Here is a 5,728-nt window from a genome sequence, read left to right on the forward strand (position 1 = left end):
GTTGGACAGGGACATTTTATAGCTATAGGTAGTTAGCCAAACATTTTGTGATGCCAAGGGGTATTGTGAATGCAGAGATTCATTTGGTATCTGTAGTCAAATACCCCTTGGCATGCCAACACTCTTCTATACTCTTCTTCAGGGGTATTTGACTACAAATACCCCTTGGTATCTGTAGTTAAATACCCCTGAAGAAGAGTATACATTAGTGTGCTTTGGGGATCTGGGCTAGGGGAAGAAGAGTATACATTAGTGTGCTTTGGGGATCTGCCTAGGGGATCTGGGCAGTCCCTGAAGAAGAGTATACATTAGTGTGCTTTGCATAGCATGCCAACCTAGGGGATCTGGGCAGTCACTGGATCTGGGACATGCCTCTAAGAAAAATATGAAAATTAGGCTCTCTAAAATTGACTTTGAGAGCTGAGAGCGTTTTCAGCAGTTTTTTAGACCAATGATGTTATTCATGTAGCTAGTTCAAACATTCTCATATATTATACTTACCATTATTAATCATCTTCTAATTTAATCTGTGAAGTGGAAACAGGTATACATGTATCTAAGCAGCAGTGGCTAAAAGTGATGTTGATGCTTTTAATGATTGTACACTTTGCTATAGCCTTAAGCATTGAAGAGTAGCTATAGCTGCATCTTGCTAACAAACACCTGATCCATGAATTGCACTGCTTTTTATAATAGCTATACACTAGTATACAGTATAATGTTTTATTGCATTCTTCTGCCTCTTGTTATAAAGCAATTATGAGCTTTTTAAATTACTGTTGTGACAGTTACTTTTTGTCAGAAAATCAATTAAGACTAACCTACAGTAGCTACATCTGTAAAACCATAATAGGGTCATATCAGAAGGTCCCTGGTACAGATTTTACAACAGTACATGGCTCAGTAAATTATGGTATTATAGCTACCTTAATAGACTGTTAGCTACCAACACTATACTTTTCTGAGATGGCTGAGTCGGTATAAAATCAGTGTCAGCTTTAGGGAACTAAGCCAACTGACTCTTAAGCATAGTTAAACTGAACCATACTTTGATTAAGAATTATACTATGAATAGACAGCACTGCATGCAAATAAAACAAACCCATAACTAAAACTTTTGCAAGATGCAACCTACAATTGAACTTTTCTTACTTGAGGAAAAACTTCTGGAGTACACTGTTAAAATTCAGGTGTAACCAAAGTACCTTTAGGGGTGTCCAGTTGTATGTTTAAAAACAACTCCCTTCAGGTGTTAGAAAAGGGTGCTGTGGTGACACTTGGAGGGTGTGAAAGAAGAGTGCTAAGGTGCTGCAAAAAATATAACACCAGAGTGTAATAGTGCTACAAGAGGTGTAAGTAAATCCAGGGTGTGTGGTGGGGTACACTGCCTTCATTTTAAATTCTGACACTTTCATGGGGGTGGAGCTCCTCCCATCCCTTCATTTTCAGTGATAATTTATTTAGGAAACACCTGTGAAATACGTACAGTAATTCAAAATAATTACAAATACACTTACTCGCTTGTCTTTGTACACTTTATATATATATGTAAGTTGTAATTTGTACTTACCAAAGAAACTTTTAATTGTGGGATTTCATTCACAAAAACACCCTTGTATAGGTGCAAAAAGTATTCCCATTACACCTTATCAATGAAATATAGTTGCATTGATTATCAATGTCGCCTATATGCAGAAGTGCAGCACTTCATGCATAGTTCCTTTAGCACAATGAAAAAGCATTTATGCAACTATTGTTTGGAAAACATAGATCCTTTACACCACATTAGTGACCAAATTTGACAAAACAAGGCTTCCACACACATCCACTTTTATGACTTTGAAGTACCATAACTCAATGTAGGAGTATGCCATTAGTTTCAAATTTTGAACTGGTATTTTACTATGCTATGGAAGGACTTTGTGAAAATTGTAGGTCAATAGCTTGCTGAGTAGTCACGTTACAGATGGTTAAAATCAGAAAATTGGATGTGTGTGTGGAAGCCTTGTTTTGTCAAATTCGGTCACATATTTATTTAATTTAATTTAGAAGTTTTGAGATAAATGGTTTAGTTTTAAAACCATTGTAACTTGCCAAGGCACACATATGAAATTTACACCAGAGATACATCAATTTATTACCTTTCAGATACTTGTAGAGTTCCTGCCAAATAAGAAAGAAAATCAGATGAATTTAATGAGCGAGCTAGCTAGCTCACTACAATAAATGTATATTTGCACATATGTGATGAGCTCTAAATGTGATATGCATAAAATGTACTTAGGTGAGGTAAATAATGTGTAGGAGATGCTATTTAATGAGGAAAATGTGAACTATCATCTCCTACACACCACATACACCACAGGAGTTCACGTTATGTACAACATGTTTAGAGCATATACACATGACACTTTTTATTGTAGCAGAGGTAGAATCATGGCTGCTCACAAAGGGGTGGAAGGTGGGACGTAGAGGAGTGGGAAATATAGACCACAATTGAAATCCAGACGTGCATGAGGTTACAAAGCTGTGCTGGCTCCTTAGTGCCTGGTATATATGCAGCAAAATCTATTATCAACACAGAATATGTTGGGCAACTAATTTAAAAATAGGCCATCCACCAATTGTTGTCAACCCAAGACGGTCAACCTTACCAAGGCCAGAAATTGCCATTGAGCTTTTCACACCACCTGCACCATTAAAGCCAGCCTCAAGCAGTTTGAGCTCAATACCATGCACTAGTATGGTAATGTGGCTACTCTCTGGTGGCATTTGATTTTGTCAGATGTACAATTTGTATCAGTTTTGTAAAATCTGATACTGTTAATAGCTAATCATGGGGCCGGGCCGTTAAATAACTTAGCCCATAAATAAATTGCATTCAAGTGTTTCTGCCGCACTTCTAAGAGTGTTAGTAATTGTATGCTAATATTACACCCTATCATGAAGCGTTAGACCTCTGTTTGGGGTTTCCAATGAACAATTAAGGGTGTTTACACATTACATAAGCGGTATTATTTCACTCTATGTAACCACCCATGACCTTATGTAATTGACCCTGAAAATACCACAGCTATACTTACAAATTGACAAGCCTTTGCATGTGGTTTCAATTCAATTATTCAGTTTAAGTTTCAATTTCTGTATTTGCATATACATGTGTACATGAATATACAGTAATCATCCTAATATTATACACATGTATCCTTTTCAGAGCAATTATCATATGAAGTAGTCTAGTGAAGGTAATTGACCCATAAAAACCATGATAGGAGCAGCAGCTGTATAACTCTTAATAAGACATAAACAAAAGAAAGAAAGTAACAGGTCAAAGAAAGTGTTACCGCAATATCCTTTAGTAAACTATATATGTCATGTGACAAACCAAAACAATGCGCATTGTATGCATAACATATTGATATGTATTTGTTACATCTATTTACAACTACATACATAATATGCATTTGTGTGGTCCAATATATACGTACCGGGTACGTTTGTGCACACAATTTCTTTCTGCTTAATCATGATGATGGTGTACAAGTGCTATCAATGGATCTTGTTAGTGGCAGCATTACAGAATATTTGCACTGCTCAAGTGTTAGCTGATTGCAATGAAGCAAGTAAATGCAATGAAATGGATGAATGTATTTTGCAATACACAGAACTGGAGGAATACATTTTAAGTAACAAAACCATACTTAATAGTCTCACAAAAGCATTTTTTAGAGCTGATAAACCAGTTATAACCAAGTTTCTTAGAATTACGTACAACATGCAAATTTCTGACCGACACAATGATTCAGAGTATCTAGATGACATCAACACTTGTACTGGTTTTCAAAGTGTTTACATTTGGAGTAAAGCACCGTTTTATCTTCTTGGACCAAGACCACTCTTCTTTTTAACCTTGTTTGCTGTAGATGTAGCTGAAATCAGTATTACTATTGCATTACCATGTTTGTGTAAAGATGAAGTTTACAGTTTGTTATCTCAACTAACATATATGGTAAGGAAAGCATACATGCCCTATTAACTTTTATTGCTATGTACGTGCTTTCTCTTGTATATGCAGATCAAGGTGTACTCTGTGCCAGATGGTGTTAGAAATCAACACTTTGTGGATTTCATTAATCCAAATTATTTTCGTGTTAAAGGTAATGATGATGAGAATTACAAAATAATTCTGACCATATTTAAAGTCTTAATTCCTTATCCAGTAACATCGATGGTGTTATTGATTGCATTGACAGTCCATTACATCTATCCACTAATGTACAAAATTGTATTCTCTTATGCAACAGCTCAAAACCCGAATTCACAGGATTCCCAACCAGACTCCAGGCAGGGTTCTCCATCTGACTCTAGTGGGGGAGCAACTAGTGATGGTGGAAGTAAGGTGGAAGACCAACAAATTAAATTTCTGACTTTGTTATCACTGCTTTTAACCAATGTGACAATGACCATGGCATTGATATGCATCTATGTTGCATCTATTGCAAAGCATATCGAATATGGCAATGAAGTTTTGTACAACCAGCCTTTTGGTGATTCAAACAGTGATGACCAAGCCATACCAATAATTCATGCAGTTATTTCATTGCTCACAATGTTAGTTTCTCTGATTTTAGTTACGATGATTTACATGGGTAATATCATACACAAGAGAAAGGAGTCAAGACGAGATGATTATGAAAAAGTTGGTAGTAATCATCCAGAAGATGAATCCCCATTCCATAAAGCAGTGGCAGTGTCTATTACACTAAATATTATTTATTTAGGAAGCTATTATTCTCCCTACATGGTAGTGGCTTTTATTCATGATCCAATACGAACCAGTTTAATTTATTTTCTTCTGATATGTGTTGTCATTTGCCTATATTTGTTTTTTCTTGGTTCAACTAATTTAGTTTATTTATGCTTTAAGGTGTGCATATACAAATGCAAAGGGCATAACAAGCTCGATACAGATTGCTATTACAGATGCACCTATTGCATTGAAGGCTGGACAGCTGTAATTTCAGCTACATATTTAGCAATTATTATTGTGTACCTTTTCGTATTAGGTAGTTTTGACAGCCTTAATCTGTTACAAAGTTTGACACTTCCTTTGATGATATTTTTGTTTTCGTATCTTTTCCTTAAACCATTGTTAAAATCCTTTAAAAGATCACTAAACAATGATAAAGGAAAAAATGCTCAGTGATCTTGAAAGAGGAAATTAACAGTTGTAAGTAAAGAATCGACCACAAGGACTATTCTACACTACACTGCAGACAGTTTTATGGTTAATTATGGTATAATACATGTAATATACTTGTTGTTGAAGCTTAAAATGTATACTCCTTATATTTAATAATTACCATAGTTGCGTATGCCAAAGATTCAGGGCCGCCCACAGGAGAAGGGGAACTGGAGCATTTTTCCCCAGGCCCCAGCCTGAAAAGGACCCAAGGGGCCCCCATCAAGGATCCCTTGAGTACTTGTTAAAAAGATCAATATACTCTAATAGACCAAGATCTAGATACTTATACAGCAGTCACCATATTCTTCAGGGGAGCTGTGTAGCAAGCTACATATATGGTTATAAAATAAATAAGGAGGTATAGTTGGTTAGGGACAGCTATTATCATTGTTGGCATGTAATGACCTTTTTTTTTTGGTCTTTGGCTTACAGCTAGGAACTATAAACAAAGAAGTTCACATTCTACTACACTAGCTACATAGG

Source organism: Dysidea avara, chromosome 5, assembly GCF_963678975.1.
Source record: "Dysidea avara chromosome 5, odDysAvar1.4, whole genome shotgun sequence".
Lineage (NCBI taxonomy): Eukaryota > Metazoa > Porifera > Demospongiae > Dictyoceratida > Dysideidae > Dysidea > Dysidea avara.